The sequence below is a fragment of the Neoarius graeffei genome, chromosome 26, assembly GCF_027579695.1.
Source record: "Neoarius graeffei isolate fNeoGra1 chromosome 26, fNeoGra1.pri, whole genome shotgun sequence".
In the NCBI taxonomy this organism is placed as follows: Eukaryota; Metazoa; Chordata; class Actinopteri; order Siluriformes; family Ariidae; genus Neoarius; species Neoarius graeffei.
The window spans coordinates 6,602,918-6,623,209 of record NC_083594.1 but is presented as its reverse complement, the minus strand read 5'-3'; positions in this window follow the sequence as shown (position 1 = coordinate 6,623,209).

The window sequence follows — 20,292 nt, the reverse complement described above, 5'->3', positions numbered from 1 at the left end:
GAGCCCCGTGGCCGGCGAGGACCTTTCTGTGCAGAGTTTGCATGTTCTCCTCGTGTCCGCGTGGGTTTCCTCCGGGTGCTCCGGTTTCCCCCACAGTCCAAAGACATGCAGGTTAGGTTAACTGGTGAGTCTAAATTGAGCGTAGGTGTGAATGTGAGTGTGAATGGTTGTCTGTGTCTATGTGTCAGCCCTGTGATGACCTGGCGACTTGTCCAGGGTGTACCCCGCCTTTCGCCTGTAGTCAGCTGGGATAGGCTCCAGCTTGCCTGCAACCCTGTAGAACAGGATAAAGCGGCTAGAGATAATGAGATGAGATGAGATATATAGGAAATTAACAGTTATTCTACAAAATTGAGTCGTGCATGAGCTGATTGAATGGAACAACTGTTTTATTCTATCCACATTCACTGGATTTTGAGAAACGGAGCATTTTTATTTTTATTTTTTTGCAAATTCGATAAATAAAAACTTCATACAAAACGTCCGACAAAATAATTTCCGCTTAGAATGTAAACAAACCGGCAAAATGACAGGAGCAATTTGTGAAAAATGCGATAATAATAATTCTCGAAAAATCATTTTAAAAAGATACATTCTTACAATCAAATACTTTTATTCCATATTTTGTTATGGTTTTTTTGGGGGGTGGGGGTTGTTTTCGAATAGAGTTTTTATTTCATCCTCGGTTGCTTCAGCAACATGCTCCGCCATTTTGTTTTTCTCTACTCACGGTATATGAGCTGATAGCCTTGTAGTAGAGTAGCCAATCAGAGCGTACGATTGCTCATATCCAGTGAATGTGGATAGAATAATATGTATTGTACTGTGCATAATTACTTAAAAGGTTTAGAGAAAATCATTAAATGTATAGTTTTATCTTTTTCATAACACTTTTTAAAAAGAAAGAAAAAGAAAGAAAGAAAGAAAGAAAGAAAGAAAGAAAGAAAGAAAGAAAGAAAGAAAAATGCAATTTGCAATTATAGACAAAAATGTGCCAAAACAAATGAGCTGAAAACATTTCTGGAATAGCTTAAAAAATAATTAATTCTAACAAGTGTATTAGTTTTCGACTTAACATTCCTCACTTTTCATTCTGTTAAACTCACACAGCCTTGAAAGTCCTTGGTAGTATAACCACAATAATGCGCAGTAGGATAAAGTAATTTCGTCTGTTCTAAATCACCTTCAGCCCTGCCCAAGACTCGTTGATGAATCATTCTTTACTTAGTTTGAAAATCCTGTGTCCCAAAAGGTTTGACCTAAAACACATAGTCATAACCTCAACTCGACTCATTCCAGACTTTCTTCACAAAAGTGATCATGTTTTCCAGTGAAATGGCTCTGAGTGAGCAGTTCGTGACATTAGTGTGTTTCTTATCTTGTTTTAACAGTGCAGCAGCAACGCATAGTACCTTCATATTTCGACAATTAAGCCATACAATAATCTGCAGCGTCTGATAAGGCCTTTTGTTTGAACATTCAGCCGAGGAAACAGAGTAGCATTTTTCATTGTTTGAACCCTTTTGGCCATAAAGTGTGGTGGGAAAGGTGGGAATCGGTCCAGGGTGAAACCAAAGGTGAGAAAGTGTCCGTCTTTTGTCTGGGCAAATAATGACCAAGTTCCAAACATGCCTGCTTTTCAGCACCATTTTAACATTGTCATGCTGTTAAAAAGTCAATGATAGGAGACAAGGTCGTGAAAGTGCAGCATATGAATTCTTATAGTCTATAAAACCAAAGCTGTTACATCATATTTACTGAAACTCGGTGCTCGTATGAAGATGGTTTGCTCAGGTGTTTGCTTAAAGGGGAACTGAAGTCATTTTGAAACTTGCTTTATTTCTTAATTAATGTGTTATTCAATTACGTGCCGGCACGGTGGTGTGGTTAGCGCTGTCGCCTCACAGCAAGAAGGTCCTGGGTTCGAGCCCCGGGGCCGGCGAGGGCCTTTCTGTGCGGAGTTTGCATGTTGTCCGCGTGGGTTTCCTCCGGGTGCTCCGGTTTCCCCCACAGTCCAAAGACATGCAGGTTAGGTTAACTGGTGACTCTAAATTGAGTGTGAATGGTTGTCTGTGTCTATGTGTCAGCCCTGTGATGACCTGGCGACTTGTCCAGGGTGTACCCCGCCTTTCGCCCGTAGTCAGCTGGGATAGGCTCCAGCTTGCCTGCAACCCTGTAGAAGGATAAAGCGGCTAGAGATAATGAAATGAAATGAGATGAGATGAGATTCAATTATGTTTTCGGTTTTAATAACCTTATATCGTGACTCGTATTGGCAACTAATTGCGATTAAATATTATACTTATCGGCCTATTCGGTTTTTAGCCATGTTGAATTTAGTTCACGGCAGGCATCGCGTCTCCGCGCGATCTTCACGAGACTTGTGCAAGACTCCGAAACGTCAAGTGTCAGCCAGGTGTCAGTGCCGCCATTTTGAAAACTGTTTTCCAAATGAAATATTGCAGAAAAATTAGTTTAAATGACGATTACTGCCTACTTTTTTCAAACTTTCCTGATTGCTATCAAAACAAACAAAACTTCCGGCTTGATTACATCAGCATTCGGAAGCGCGTCTTTTGACAACGTTGGCAGATGTCGGTCACTTTGATTTCCGCTGTACGCTTTACTTCCGTCCTACGATGTCTCGCACAGGTCTCAACGAATCTCGTTTACAGCCATTGCTTTGACATATGGACTGATATATTACAGAGCATATTTCAAACACTCATAACTTGCTATAGCAGCGACAAAATAGCGATCAACAATGCATTCCTATATTTAATAAAATGAGAAATAGAATTTTGATCATTAAAAAATTTGCCTTCAGTTCCCCTTTAAATGCAATTGTTTTAGTTTAGTGCTGCGTTCGTTATTAACCTAAACCCAATACACGTTCACACATTTGCATGAATAGTCAAATGAGCTTACTGAATGTGTTAGTCGTATTTATTGCTTTATGCAAATGACAAAAGAACTTCTCACCCTCCGTGCCACTAAAATGGCCCATTTCCCTCTTTTTACAACTAGCTTTCTGTTTATTTGTCAATAAAATAGACTCACTGAGGCACACATACTGTGGTGGAGACTCGGTATGGAGTGCTTAAATGTTCAGAACAAAAGACCTGCAGTGGAGCGAAAAGAGACGGGGAACAAAAAACAAACGAGTAATGAAATTATAACAATACAGACAGAGAGAGAGAGGTACGCGAACCACAATGGCAGGGAACAATCGTGCCGCATCAATGGAAAAAAAAGGAGGGGGGGGGGGACCTGGACAATAGGGCCGGTGACAGCAGGACAATAGGCGCACTGTTTTCAATTAGACATTATCTCATACACCGAGTGGCAGGTCTCATTGTGCCGGGGGGCTATTTTCAGGGCCGGCTTTGTGTGGGCCACCGCCAATATTCCCTTCAGCCCCCGCAGAGAGAGCCGGCCCTTTTATTCTCTCCACTGTTTGTTTTTTGCTCAGCACTAAACTGTGGGTGGCTGAGAACAAACTGTCTGTGGAAAGGGGGAAAAAAGAGGACAGGGTACTACTGCTACCTTTGCCTTTGTCGCCAATTAGATGAAACATGGATCTAAGCTGCAGAGTAGATGTGCTCATCCATGAATCTGACGTGTATTTTGTGCACGGGTTTGTTTCTGGTGCTTTCAGGTGGTCTTAATAGTCTCCTCAATGGATGCCATGACCTCATATGGTGTCTCCAGATACATATGGAGCGCACTGGGCCGTGCTTTGTGCCTTGACATTGGACATATTAAAGCAAGCTCTCAGCTGTTAGAGCGGATCTTAGGCCTGTTATGCATTTAAATATGCTAACATATGGGTCGTTCGAGAATTCGGGGTACGTTTTGGGTCTCTGAGATGATAAACCTTTTGTTATTTTCCACAAAAGAAATCTTTATTGAATCAATTTTGTACAATAATGCAAATTATGATAAACTTTCACCAATAGCAATGCTTTGATGTACATTTTAGACCCAATTTATCCATGAAACATTCACTAAATGACTCCCACCCCTCCCCCCACATTACTGGCTGTCTTCGACTCCTGATTCATCCATTCAACTCGAATAAACATGAAGAGATTCAGTCTAACTATCTGTTGTTTTGGAGCTTATTCTATTAACTGTTATAAAATCAGTTGCACAGGAAGTCTATTTTCTGTGTTATGTGAAATTTCAGTCATAAAAATATATATTTTTTAATCTGTCCCAATGTTCTTGTCAACTCTGTCAACTCTGTTATAAAACCACATAAAATCCACAAAGACTTTTAATAATACGCATGACACCTGCACCGAGTGATGTCACGTCCTCTGGCGGGAAGCTTCAGAAAGGCAGTGAGGTGAGGTACGTTATGTTATGTTTCTTCTCTCATTAATTTGAACAAAATGTTGAGGATTTTACACCAACAGTGGATTAATTGTTCGTCAACTCTGTTATCGTGATATCATCTCACTCATTTAAAAAAAAACAATAATACGATTAAAATCCACAAAATTCTATTTTTATACATGCCGTGTGGTCGCTAGCTTGAGGCGAGCATGTGGAGTTAAGATGCAAAATGGTGGGAAATGTCAACTCTGTTATCGTCAATTCTGTTACCGGATTGCCCAGTTTAACGACAACAGAGTTGACGATGACTAACAGAGTCAACGCTCGGAATGGACCTGCGATTACAGAACAGGCCTTATAATAAAGTATACGGTCTCTTTTACAACGAACCATCTGGTGTGGACTGTTATATGAAGCTTCGCAGATGCTGTCTGTTCACGAACGCTGAAAGGAAAACTCCACCCTGAAACTAGTCAAATATTTGTGATGGGTTTAGCGATCCTGGTGTTGGTTGCTGATGCATTTTCATGAGTGAAAAGTTAGACGTTTGTGTGCTGCTCTGATATCACGGGATGACATTGTTATTGCTAGCGCAGTTACAATGGAAACGTAAGTAATAACCATCACTTCTTTTCTCATTATTTTCAGCATCATGTTAATGAGAAGGGTGGCATGGCGGTGCAGTGGTTAGCAAGAAGGTTCTGGGTTTGAGCCCAGTGGCCAACTGGGACCTTTCTGTGTGGAGTTTGTATGATCTCCCCGTGTCAAGTCAAGTTTATTTTTATAGCACTTTTAACAATACGACATTGTCGCAAAGCAACTTTACAGAAAATTAAAGGCTTTAAACATGAGCTAATTTTATCCCTAATCTATCCCCAATGAGCAAGCCTGTGGCAACGGTGGCAAGGAAAAACTCTCTTAGACGACACAAGGAAAAAACCTTGACAGGAACTTGACTCAAAAGGGTCCTCACCCATCCTCATCTGGGTGATAACAGATAGCATGATTATAAATAACTCGCTTCTATAATGGTGTCCTAAATACAGTAGTCACAAAGTATAACTGTGAAACCAGGAAATTCATTATAGTTTTTTTTTAAATATATTTTTTTGGGCTTTTTTCACCTTTATTGGATAGGACAGCGTAGAGACAGGACACGAGCAGGAGAGAGAGATGGGGAGGGATTGGGAAATGACCTCAGGTCAGAATCAAACCCGGGTCCCCGGATTTATGGTATAGCACCTGAGCCACAAAGCCCCAATTCATTATAGTTTTAACATGAAGTCTGTTTTGTTGAAGTTATAAACTGTTAATTGATGGAAACTTGAGTGCAAAACTATTTATGACAACCAACTGCAGTCCTAAAGTTAGCAAGTCAACTGTCGTCCTCAGCCATAGATGCATTACTGCATTACTATAAGCGTTCAGAGATGTCTTCCAAGTGTGACTTTCAACTGTCCATATGGGGGCCGTCCTCCACAGGAGCGATGTGATGAGACTCCAGCTAGAAGTAGGGCATCAGGATGGATCAGTCCTGTCTGTGTGGGTTTCCTCTGGATGCTCTGGCTTCCTCCATACTCCAAAGACATGTCGTTAGGTTAACTGGCTAATTTATATTGCCCAAAGGTGTGAATGGTTGTGTGTTTAGAGAAGCTTTGACAGACCTAGCAAGCTGGTGGTAGGCGAAGTGAGCTCACGCTAGACACAGACAGCCTTGTAAGAGGCTGGCAATTGGCCTACAGGGAAAAGAAAAAAGAGGAATCCATTGTAGAAGGAGTGGAGGCATTGATGCAAAGTCAAAGTCCCAGAATGCAATGCAGCTACACATGGCTGAGTTACAAGACAAGACAACGAGCATGGTGTTGTTCATTAGCATGAAAGTTGAAGTTTTGTCAAGTTTATTTTTATAGTGCTTTTAACAATAGACATTGTCGCAAAGCAGCTTTACAGAATTTTAATGACTTTAAACATGAGCTAATTTTATCCCTAATCTATCCCCGATGAGCAAGCCTGTGGCGACGGTGGCAAGGAAAAACTCCCTCAGACGACATGAGGAAGAAACCTCGAGAGGAACCAGACTCAAAAGGGAAACCATCCTCATTTGGATGATAACAGACAGCGTGATTATAACAGTTTTAACATGAAGTCTGTTTTGCTGATGTTATAAAATCTTCATTGATGGAAACTTGAGTGCAAAACTGTTCATGACAACCGACTGCAGTCCTAAAGTTAGCCAGTCAACTGTAGTCCTCAGCCATAAAAGCATTACTGTAAGCATCCAGAGTGTCTTCCAAGTGCGACTTTCAACTGTCCATATGGGGCCGAACTCCACAGGAGCGATGTGATGAGACTCCAGCCAGACGTAGGGCATCAGGATGGATCAGGCAGGTCCGAGGAGCAGAAGAGGTCAGCACCTCGATCTCAGGATTGACAAACTTTGGAAGCAGATCTGCTTGAGCAGAGCGTACAGATAAGACTAAAGCGCTGCTGCATTGCTCTGCCATGCAAAGGCAAACTGCAGTTTCTGCAGAATCACTGAATCGAGATAAATGGCAGTTTGCCTTGGTTTTACATGGTAAATTTGCAGTTACTGCAAATTTCAAACACTCGTAACTCGAAGCTGGAGCAAGGTCGAGCCACAGAACTTTCACATATAATAGAACAGAAACGGCACCTAAACTTTATACACCAAACAAAATACGCAAGACACGGCAGCTGTCTTTAGGTAGATATGAAGTGAGGGCTAAATCTTATTGCATCACTATCAGCACAGGAAACCGTTAGCTAAAATGCAAACAACAAAAGCGGTTCAAACGAACACAAATCAACATAGAACATAATTTCATTCGTGTTTTTATTTTATTGCTGTCATTTCACAGGTGGATGTAGTAAGTGTATTTATTATTGGTCGACTCTCGACACTCTGACACTTCCTGAAAAACCTCAGCTCCATTGTATGCAGTAAGAGTTGGCTCCAGCACTCTTTGGTATCTTTGGACAAATGCAAAGATTTTATCAGTGCAGATGATGCATTTGCATTTGTATCTTTTGCATGATCCAGTTCTCTTATTTTCTCAAACTAGCTGGTTGTTTCAGGTGTAAATATATTTTTCAGAGGCGTCATTGCATATAAAACTTTCTGATGAGATAACATTTGAGGCTAGGTCACTCAGCCCAGCTGTCGTTCTGGTTTCAACCTCATTTGGGCTATCCTAACCAAATTCTTCTCATTTTTCAAGCTCGGTATGTCAAAAGCGAAAGGGTGTTGTTTAAATGCATTTTTCCACTACTTGTTTGTTACTGCTTGACAGCGGAAGCAAATTTGGAATAGGTTGCGGTATTCCGATGGTTTCTCAGAAATAATGTGCTCGATGTTATCGGATGTGCTCGATTTTTTTTTTTAAATAACATATGTGTCAATTTCGCTGCTCTCTATCAGCCCAAATGCACTGCGGTGTGTGTGAGACTCTATCTCTCTATGTGTTCCATGTTTCAGTTTGATGAGGCCCCCGTGTTTTTTTTCCTTTCGTTTTTTTTTTTTGGTTGAATGCATGCATAGATAAAACTCCTATATTGGTTTGGGGTGTAAACAAAAATTGCACAAGCCAAGCAAAAATAAGCATTTCATGTGGGTTTTTTTTTTCCTCTCCTGCTTTTTCCCTCTCTGCACCACAGAGCTTCTGCTTCTGATGGCAATGTGGGCTCGGTATCCAAATGAGGTCATGATCAAAGGTCATGGAAGTTTTCAACTTCATAAATGATATAGTAACACCTTACAATAAGGTGTCCTGTTTAAAATGATATCATTAATGCTGTTAGTTAATAACAGCATTATTTAGTGTTAGAGATGGTAAAGGTACTTACTAAGGTATGACATTAAAGGAGAACTGAAGGCAAATTTTTTATCATCAAAATTCTATTTCTCATTTTATTAAATATCGGAATGCATTGTTGATCGCTATTTTGTCGCTGCTATAGCAAGTTATGAGTGTTTGAAATATGCTCTGTAATACATCAGTCCATATGTCAAAGCAATGGCCGTAAACGAGATTCGTTGAGACCTGTGCGAGACATCGTAGGACGGAAGTAAAACGTACAGCGGAAATCAAAGTGACCGACATCTGCCAACGTTGTCAAAAGACGCGCTTTTGAATGCTGATGTAATCAAGTCAGAAGTTGTGTTTGTTTTGATAGCAATCAGGAAAGTTTGAAAAAAGTAGGCAGTAATCGTCATTTAAACTCGTTTTTGTGCAATATTTTGTTTGGAAAACAGTTTTCAAAATGGCAGCACTGACACCTGGCTGACATTTCACGTTTCGGAGTCTTGCACAAGTCTCGTGAAGATCGCACGGATAAGCAACGCCTGCCGTGAACTAAATTCAACATGGCTAAAAACCGAATAGGCTGATAAGTATAATATTTAATTGCAATTAGTTGCCAATACGAGTCACGATATAAGGTTACTAAAACCGAAAACGTAATTGAATAACACGTTAATGAAGAAATAAAGCAAGTTTAAAAATGACTTCAGTTCCCCTTTAATGTTGAAGTTCATATTTTGTTAATGTTACCTAATATAGTAAATGTTCTGTTCTGTTCATTCCCGTAACCGCATTGCGGTCGTAGGGAGGCATGAGAGATTCTGACATAGTCACTCATCTCTCATGTCTTTTCTCTGGGCTTGGATTGCTTGCTGGCGCCCATCTCCTCTCCAAGCATATTCACACCTACGGTCAATTTAGAGTCGCCAGTTAACCTAACCTGCATGCCTTTGGACTGTGGGGGAAACCGGAGCACCCAGAGGAAACCCACACGGACAACATGCAAACTCCGCACAGAAAGGCCCTCATCGGCCGCTGGGCTCGAACCCAGGACCTTCTTGCTGTGAGGCGACAGTGCTAACCACTACACCACCATATAGTAAATAATGTTAGTGAAAAAAAAGTTTTACCACTTATATACGTAAGAATTTATCTTACCAGCTTAAAGTTGATTATTTTCCTATGACAGTGCATCCAAAAGTGTTTTATTCTTTTCATACCATAGCAGTTTGCCGACAATTAACATTTTTATTGATTAAAATGTTAATCAATGACACACTTTTAATCTGTTTACCTACATTTCATGTTGTGGAACATCCTGAAACAATTTAAGGCCTGGTCCCATAATACCGATAACTATAACTATAAATAAATGGGTACCCGGTAGTTGATGTGGTTGGTGTTCACACCAGACCGATAACGATTCCTATAGCCCATGCCTGGTTTTATCTGTATCGGTGAGATTGCTTCTGGAGCCATTTTTCCAGGCCTGGACCTGATCTGATAAAACAACTGACCAATCAGGTAATTGTTCGGTACATGTGACGTTGTCTGAGCACGTCCTATTTTTCCTGAGAATCTTTGTACATCCTTGTTGCATCATGAAGTCACAGAATACAGATTCACAAAAAATTAAAAATATAATACAAAGCACAGATTTTTTATTCACAGATATGTGATTATTTTCCATGAAATATCAATAGTAAATTAATAAAGTAAACATATAAATGCAGGTAAGATATTTTAATTACGAACATCGGCAGTCCAAACATTGAATTGTTTTAGACTTCTTAATTGTTTATCCATGATGCATCATCCGTATGAAATCGGTAACCAGTCTGTAATATACTGAAACGTCCGTGACTGAGCCGTAAATTATTAGCATCTGGGATGCATCTGTATTAAAATCCGTAACTGCTCCGTATTTTGTATCCTTTTTAAAAAATTATATTTCCGTAATCCGTGACCTATCTGTATTTTATCAGCTACTGGAGTGTGTTCATGGGTTGTTTTGAAGTCCAAGCTGTACAGTATGACCGGAATAATGTGCTACTACTTGGGAAAAACTTCCATGACTATTCCTAAGTTGCATGTGTTTATTTACCTGAGTGTCAGGACCAAGCGATATTATAGTCGGGATTATAGTTGTGGTGTTTCTGCTCCAGACTGGAACTAAATTCAAGCAGAGGGATCGTCAAAGCTGGCGTTATAGGTATAGTTATAGTTATCGGTGTTGTAGGACCGGGCCCTTAGATTCTGTTCTCATTTATGTTATACGTAAGGCAAGGCAAGGCAAGGCAAGTTTATTTATATAGCACATTTCATACACAGTGGCAGTTCAATGTGCTTTACAGAAGTAAAAGCAAAACAGTAAGCAATAGAAAATAAAATTACATAAAATAAATGGGGAAGAAAAATAATAAGAATTAAACAATAGTAGAAATAAAATAATAAAATGAAATAAAAGTTCAATAAAAAAACAGCAGAATAAAATAGAATAAAAGTTAAGTAAAATTTAAAACATGCAGAGACTGTAAAAGTAAAGAGTTTAAAACATGTAGAGATGACAATATTAATAATTTAGCAGAAAGCATCTGAGAACAGCTTGGTCTTTAACCTAGATTTGAAGCTGCCAACAGCAGGAGCATTTTTGATGTCCTCTGGCAGTTGGTTCCATAGCTGTACTGCATAGTAGCTAAAAGCTGCTTCACCACACTTTGTTTTAACAACAGGTTTTACCAGTAAATTTTGCTGCTGCGATGGTAGATCTGATTGGGTTAGGCCGCTGCAACATATCAGAGAGGTAATTGGGCCCTGTACCATTTAGAGATTTGTACACCAGCAGCAATGCTTTAAAGTCAGTTCTGTAGCTTACTGGAAGCCAGTGAAGGGACCTTAGAATTGGAGTAATGTGCTCTGTTCTTTTTGTTCGTGTGAGAACCCTAGCCGCTGCATTTTGAACCAGCTGAAGTCGTTTGATGGTCTTTTTTGGCAGGCCTGTGAAAAGGCCATTGCAGTAATCAACCCTACTAGAGATGAAGGCATGTATAAGTTTTTCCAGATCATTTTTTAACATAAGTCCTCTTAGTTTGGAAATGTTTTTTAGGTGATAAAATGCTGTTTTAGTGATTGCTTTCATGTGACTGTCAAAGTTTAGCTCGCTGTCAAAGAAAACACCAAGATTTTTAACCATTTCTTTTGTTTTAATCCCCTTTGTGTCAAGAATAGTGGTAATCCTGAGTCTTTCATCTTTTTTTCCAAATAGAATTACTTCTGTTTTATCTGTGTTCAGCTGAAGAAAATTTTGTGACATCCAGTTGTTGATTTGATCGATACACTGGTAGAGACATTCAAGGGGGGCATAATCATTAGGTGATAGAGCAAAATAAATTTGGGTGTCATCTGCATAGCAGTGATACAAAATTGAATTGTTCTTGATAATTTGCCCAAGTGGGAGCATATAAAGGTTGAATAGTAATGGTCCAAGAATCGACCCCTGGGGGACACCACAGGTCAAGGACATTGATGTTGAGGAACAATTTCCCATGGTAACAAAGAAGCTTCTATCTTTTAAGTATGATTTTAACCAATTGATAACTTTACCAGTCAACCCAACCCAGTGTTCAAGTCGATATAGCAGTATGTTGTGATCAACAGTATCAAAAGCTGCACTGAGGTCCAGTAATACCAGGACCGATATTTTGCCAGCATCAGTATTAAGACGTATGTCATTTATAACTTTAATCAGCGCTGTTTCAGTGCTATGATTAGCACGAAATCCTGACTGAAAGTTATCAAAACAGCTGTTTGATATCAAGAAGGCAGTTAATTGATTGAAGACAATTTTTTCAAGGATTTTCCCGATGAATGGTAGATTTGATATTGGCCTGTAGTTATTTAATACTGAAGCATCCAGATTATTCTTTTTAAGTAGGGGCTTTACAACGGCTTTTTTCAGGGACACAGGAACAACGCCAGTCTCTAGGGATGTATTTATGATTTGAAGCACATCTGTAATTATAAGATGAAGAACAGACTTTAAAAAGTTGGTGGGCAGAATGTCCAATTCAGATGTTGAGGAACTGAGATTTTGTACAGTTTTTTCAAGAGTCTCATAATCAATTAAACAAAATTCTGACATTGTGTTGAAGTTATCTGTCTGTGTCACTGGTGATTGCAGTTTTTCAATTATTTGCAACTGAGATATATTATGAGCAATATTCTGCCGTATTTTATCAATTTTACCTTTGAAGAAGGATGCAAACTCATTGCATTTATTAACTGAGAGAAGTTCAGGTGCTAATTGTGGTGGGGATTACTTAGCTTCTCTACTGTTGAAAATAGCACATGGGCATTGTTCATATTCCTGTTGATGATGTTGGAGAAGAAAGACTGTCTTGCTTTACGAATTTCATAATTATATTTACAAAGCATCTCTTTATGAATTTGATAATGGATGTGAAGTTTAGATTTGCGCCATTTTCTTTCAGTCTTTCTACATTCTCTCTTTAGCAGTTTAACAGCTGGGTATTGCTTCCATGGTGCTTTCTGCTTATCATTGACTCTTTTAATTTTGAATGGAGCAATATCATCCATAATTTGGGTCATATTTAAATTAAAAATTTCCAGTAAATCATCTACAGAGTCTGACATTTTGGTTGAGATCCGAGAGAGAGCTTGCTCAAAAAGAACACGTGTCGTCATTTATGACTCTCCTACCCATAGTCGTTGAGCTGTTCTGAATGTGAGGAGACATAGAAACATCAGAGAAAACACAAAAATGATCACATAAGGCCAGGTCAACAACAGTAGTAGAAACAACTAGCAGCTACTGTATAAAGAGTCGCTCCCTCACTAGCTTTCTCTATTTTTTTCCTCTTTCATGAAGTTCAAAGAAATTAAAAAAAAAAAAATCGCAGCTTGTTATGTTACTAAGAAAAGTATACAAAGTAGACGTAAACTCCCATCCTGAAGACTATCCTGTGGTGGAAAACCTAAAGTGACAACTTCACCTCCCTCCACCTGTTACAAAGTGTCGACGCTGGAGACTCATTCCAGACACGTTAGTAAATGTCTCCTCACAGGAAACATCATCATCTCATCATATCATATCAACGATTACACATTTTTCTTGGTCATGTGACCTTTCCAGAGTGAGCTGTTGCTATAGAAAGTGCATTAATATAAATCCATGATTTGCAGCTGCTGCTTTATAAAATTAATCAACAGTTTCTTAATGGTGAAGTGTTACAGTTATGCTCAGATGTTTAAAAACAGCCATCATGGTTGAGATTATATCATGAGATATTTTCTTCATCTTTAATATCTCCATCAACATGATACTGGAGTATCATGAACAATGGGTGTAGGGATCATCTTCTTTTCCGCCACATCGCCTACTAAACAACAACAACAACACACTGAGTGGGTTCTGACAGGAATACAAGGCAATGGCAGTCTGTAGTTGTGAAGTGTGATAAGGCTGTAAACAGGCAACGCATCACAGTAATGCTCGAGAAAGCGTTTAATGTCAGCTTCCTGTATTCTCAATGTCGTGGCCTTTATTGCTGGTTCCAGACTATAAAATATGGACGCTGAAGATTTCACAACACTTCCAATGAAAAATGGAACATCAGCATTTACGTTTCTGCACCACTCCATGGTTGGGCTCCTGAACAAAGAATGCGCTCGACCCTGAATCGCTGTGCTGTTGCAGTTTCCCATCGAACTCACTTAATAACACAACTTAAAAAAAAAAACAGATTCCAAATTCATTCAAACAAGTGTGGTATTGGCTTACTGCGTTTTATATCGAACACTCGACACTTAGAGTGAGTGCAAAGGATTTCACCCCTGATGGTTATTGAAGGAAGGAAAGAAAGAAAGAAGTAAGGAAAATGTACCTATTCTTTAGAATGTGACTTCAAAAAACCCCACAGTCAAAAAATAATAAAGATAAGAATAATGATAAAAATGAAAAGCCACATTAAAAAAAAAAATGAACTGAAACCATGAATCACTTTGATACTGAACCCCTAATGTGTTACAGCGAGCTTTCTTTTATTCAGTAGTTTTCTGTTCACAGTTGTTTTGTATTCCTTAGAAATAACTACAGCTGACTTGCTAACTTTAGGACTGCAGTCGGTTGTCATGAACAGTTTTGCACTCAAGTTTCCATCAGTGAAGAGTTATAACATCAACGAAACAGACTTCATATTAAAACTGTTAAAATGTTATAATCACGGCGGCACGGTGGTGTAGTGGTTAGCGCTGTCGCCTCACAGCAAGAAGGTCCTGGGTTCGAGCCCCGGGGCTGGCGAGGGCCTTTCTGTGCGGAGTTTGCATGTTCTCCCCGTGTCCGCGTGGGTTTCCTCCGGGTGCTCCGGTTTCCCCCACAGTCCAAAGACATGCAGGTTAGGTTAACTGGTGACTCTAAATTGACCGTAGGTGTGAATGTGAGTGTGAATGGTTGTCTGTGTCTATGTGTCAGCCCTGTGATGACCTGGCGACTTGTCCAGGGTGTACCCCGCCTTTCGCCCGTAGTCAGCTGGGATAGGCTCCAGCTTGCCTGCGACCCTGTAGAAGGATAAAGCGGCTAGAGATAATGAGATGAGATGTTATAATCACGTTGTCTGTTATCACCCAAACGAGGATGGGTTCCCTTTTGAGTCTGGTTCCTCTTGAGGTTTCTTCCTCATGTCGTCTGAGGGACTTTTTCCTTGCCACCGTCGCCACAGGCTTGCTAAAATTAGAAGAAGAAGAAGAAGAAACCTTTATTTGTCACATGCACACTTCAAGCACAGTGAGATTCATCCTCTGCATTTAACCCATCTGAAGCAGTGAACACACGAACGCACATCCACAGCAGTGGACAGCCATACTACAGCATCCAGGGAGCAGTCAGGGGTTAAGTACCTTGCTCAAGCGCACTTCAGCCCAAGGCCACCCCATGTTAACCTAACTGCATGTCTTTGAATTGTGGGGGAAACCGGAGCACCCAGAGGAAACCCACGCAGACACAGGGAGAACGTGCAAACTCCGCACAGAAAGGCCCTCACCAGCCGCTGGGCTTGAACCCAGAACCTTCTTGCTGTGAGGCAACAGTGCTAACCACTACACCACCGTGCTGCCACAATAATTATTAACTTATTAATTTTAAAATGTTTTTGTATGTGGTCTCTCTTGATTGTTTTGCATTCCCTTACAATAGTGCAGTAATTTTTTCATCCTGTCACAACAGTGTCATGTTGCATTCCCATGCAATAATGCTTGCATTGTGTCGCAACCCTTTCTGCTTTGCCATAACTTTTACATTCCCTTCCAATGGTTTTGTGCATCCTCTCACAAATTTTGCATCACCTTGCAATAACTTTTGCATTCCATTCCCTCACAATACTTTTTCTTCTCTCGCCATAATTTGTACATTCCCTCATGAATGCTTTGTGTTCCCTTGCAAGAGTTTTGCGTTAGCTTGCAAAAATATTTTCTTTCCCTGGCAATCATTCCTGCACTCTCTTCCAATAATTTCAAGTTCCCTCATGATCATATTTGTGCTCATTCCCAATAGTTTTGTACTGTATTTATTACCTCGCAGTTGTAAAAGTTTTGCATTGCAATCCTTGACTTCGTCCTTTCACGCATTACATTGTCATAGTACACACCCAGCAGTGTCCTATAGCACTTATTCAATTTTATATCCCTCGATAAAAAATTCCCGTTCAGGGTTTATAGACTGGTACCAAAATCCAGAATTGTGACACCCAAAGGCATTTTTGAGACAAAGTCGGCAAACAGTCTTATTTTGTCAATTTGGGTGTGCCGAATTCAAATCTGCAGTATGCCGAGCTCTATCTGACCTCTGTAGACCTCTAGAGGTCATTGAACTTTGGGCCTGTAAACGTCTCAGCTGAACCCAGTTTCTCAGCTTTCTAAGGAATGAAATGTACTAAAATGATTAATGAAGTTAGCAAATGGCCTTGTTTGTTAAATGTTTGGGTGCTGAATTCATTTTTCATTTGTAAAACGACATATGACCTCTGATAACCTCAAGGTCATTAAACTTGGCCTATAGGCCTATGCATTTAACGACATTTTTAAACTGACTTTACTCCCCCAAAAAGAATATGAACAGACAAAAAACAAATAGAAAGGAACAAATACAACATTAAATGCCAGTCCATGTACATGTGACTTACTTTTCACAATGAGAATGCCTAGCGATCACCTTACATAACATTGCATTACATTTAGCGGTTATTGTTTATACAAAGCTACTGAAAAAAGGACAGATTCAGCAGCATACAAAATGTGGGGGCATACAGGGTATACAGGTTAATCAGGGTTAGTATATATGAGAGTTTTTTTCTTTGTTGTTTGTTTTTTGTTTTGTTTTAAACGGGGTAAAGCCTTTACAAAAAACAAACAACAAAGAAAAAAAACTCTCATATATACTAACCCTGATTAACCTGTATACCCTGTATGCCCCCACATTTTGTATGCTGCTGAATCTGTCCTTTTTTCAGTAGCTTTGTATAAACAATAACCGCTAAATGTAATGCAATGTTATGTAAGGTGATCGCCTAGGCACCCAAACATTTAACAAACAAGGCCATTTGCTAACTTCATTAATCATTTTAGTACATTTCATTCCTTAGAAAGCTGAGAAACTGGGTTCAGCTGAGACGTTTACAGGCCCAAAGTTCAATGACCTCTAGAGGTCAACAGAGGTCAGATAGAGCTCGTCATATTGCAGATTTGAATTCGGCACACCCAAATTGACAAAATAAGACTGTTTGCCGACTTTGTCTCAAAAATGCCTTTAACTCCTTAAATAAGCACTTTTTTGAATTTTGGCACCAGTCTATTAGCCAAGGATGGCTCACGTGACATCAAATAGTTCCACCACTGATTAAGCAATGTATCTTGTGACATTTAAAAAAAATGGATATGGTGTGAGTCAGGCATGGTATATCCTGGATATACCATGAACTGACATCACACTTTCAGGCTATACGACTGACTCGAGTCACAGCTGTGGCGCGGTGAGCATTTCTGTGTGTGTAGATCTATGTATCGTGATGATGCCTAGCGAGGCAGGCGATAGCGTAGTACATTACACATGTGCAGGTTGAAGGAAAGACTGCTTCAACATAAACAACAAACATGGCTGCCTCCAGTGAGTTTATTCCAAGATTCAATGTTAAAGGGGAACTGAAGTCATTTTTAAACTTGCTTTATTTCTTAATTAAAGTGTTATTCATTTACGTTTTCGGTTTTATTAACCTTATATCGTGACTCGTATTGGCAACTAATTGCAATTAAATATTATACTTATCGGCCTATTCGGTTTTTAGCCGTGTTGAATTTAGTTTGTTTGGTCCACGGCAGGCGTCGCTTATCCGCGCGATCTTCACGAGACTTGTGCGAGACTTCGAAACGTGAAGTGTCAGCCAGGTGTCAGTGCCGCCATTTTGAAAACTGTTTTCCAAATGAAATATTGCACAAAAACGAGTTTAAATGATGATTACTGCCGACTTTTTTCAAACTTTTCTGATTGCTATCAAAACAAACAAAACTTCCGGCTTGATTACATCAGCATTCGAAAGAGAGCGCGTGCGTCTTTTGACAACGTTGGCAGATGTCGGTCACTTTGATTTCCGCTGTACGTTTTACTTCCGTTCTATGATGTCTCGCACAGGTCTCAGCGAATCTTGTTTACGGCCATTGCTTTGACGTATGGACTGATGTATTACAGAGCATATTTCACACACTCATAACTTGCTATAGCAGCGACAAAATAGCGATCAAAAATGCATTCCTATATTTAATAAAATGAGATAAATAGAATTTTGATAATAAAAAATTTGCCTTCAGTTCCCTTTTAACACTTGTAGCTTGAAATTTTTGATAAGGAATATTTAACAGTTATTCCACGAAATCGAGTCATACATGAGCTGATAGTTGATGAGTCACGTAGCACCGAGTCGTCTATAAGTCGTGTACGACGAGATTGAGTGGAATAACTGTCTTATTCTATCCACATTCACTGGATTTTGAGAAACAAAGCATTTCTATTTAAATTTTTTGCAAATTTGATAAATGAAAACTATACAAAACATCCGACAAAATAATTTCCGCTTAGGATGTAAACAAACCGGCGAAATGACAGGAGCAATTTGTGAAAAATGTGATGATGATAATAATTATTATTGAAAAATAATTTTTAAAAGATACATTCTTACAATCAAATGCTTTCATTCCATATTTTGTTGCTTTTTTGGGGGTTTTGTTTCTGAGTAGTTTTTATTTTGTCCCTGGTTGGTTCAGCGACATGATCCACCATTTTGTTTTTCTCTATTCACGGTACAGGTATATGAGCTGATATCCTAATAGTAGAGTAGCCAATCAGAGTGCACGATTGCTCATATCCAGTGAATGTGGATAGAATATAAATCAAATGTACCATGCACTGAGAGGCACCGGGAATTATGAATTCTCTTTGGTGACTGGCGTAGTACTACACCCTTACAAAATAGTACGATGTCAGTCACCTCAGAGAATCCATCATTTCAACCGGAGCCTCTCAGTGCATGGTATATTTGATTATTAGTTCGAAGCTGGATACAAATACGGAGGTATATTGGCATTGCTTAGTACACATGGGCATGTAATTAGTGAACAAACACTAAAGCACGTGCTGAAACAGGGACTTTTTACTGTAACGATAACGGATGTAGTCAGGTTTTAATCACGATTAGTTACAGGACTGCAGGCAGACTCGTGAGGACAGATGGACGTATTGTAAGTGCGCACAATATGGTCTATGTGTGAGAAAGGAAGATGTAGGTTCGATTATCAGTGAGCTGAATCCAAGAGGGGTTTTACAGAGGAAATGAAGATGACAAAATGATTACGAGGGAATGCAAAAATATTAAAAACAAAACAAAGAAATCTCATCATGACCCTTGTGGAGGAAACGAAAATGCTGAACAGAGGATGCGAAAAAAAATCAAGATTAGAAATGTAGGTGTATGTATATAGAGATATAGGGCTGTTTAATATGATGCAACAGTATAATATTGATAATGCGATGAATTATGTACAATGAACAATGCATTTTGTTTCTGAGATATCACTGATGATTAAAATTAAAAATGATTCAGTGATTAAGTTTTTTGCTAGCTACCGGTACATACGGTTAAATAAAGCAGCTGATTACAGGTGACAGTTTTGTTAAACAGATTTTTAACATTTTAAGCTATACATCCCTTTTCTATGTTTAATTCTTTCTGGAGATATGAAATAAAATCGTCTTATCAATTAAAAAAAAAATATATCCAACACTACTGTTTTGCAGGAGGTTATAATTCATGATAGATAGTGTGGATTGTATTGTTGAAATGTCTTCAGGTATTGTAATAACTAAGAGGAAGCAAACATTTGACCTCAGATTATAAATTCCTGATTGTGAGGACATCACAGTGCTCAGCTACTCAACAAAATGGTGTTAAATTTACATTCTGGGCTCATGGATTTATTTCATCAGATCTCTGTCACTTTAACATCCACATTTTTTATAGTAGTATATAGTGTTTAAAAAGTCTATAAGTCGGTTGATACAATGTTCATTCCTTGCTTTGTGTGTGTGTGTGTGTGTGTGTGTGTGTGTGTTAGATAAGTGCTCTTTTGTGTAACGGTGAAGGCCACAGTGCATTTTGCGACTGGACAAAAAACGTCTCTTGTCAGAGAAAGCTCTCTCTCTCTCTCAGTGTGGTCAGTGTGTGAGCCGCTGCCTCACTCCCTCGCCGAGCTCCAGGCAGATAATCCTCCAGGCCACAGACAGGAATAAATGAAGGGGCTGGAGGGGAAAAAAGCCACCAACTTCACCTCAAGGGGAGATAAAGGTGAAAGTCCTGAAAAGCACAGGAGCGAACAAAGATCGCAAGAGCCAATTGGGATAAAAATCCAGAGAGCTGCTCTGTGACAAGAAAGGAAGAAAGAGTGGTCAGAATAAAAGGGGAAAGAAATGAAAAGGGCAATAAAAAGATTCAGAGAACAAAGCTGAAAAGAAAGAGAGCAGAGAAAGAAGAATGGACTCAGAGAGATGGAAATGGTAAGAATGGAAGAGATG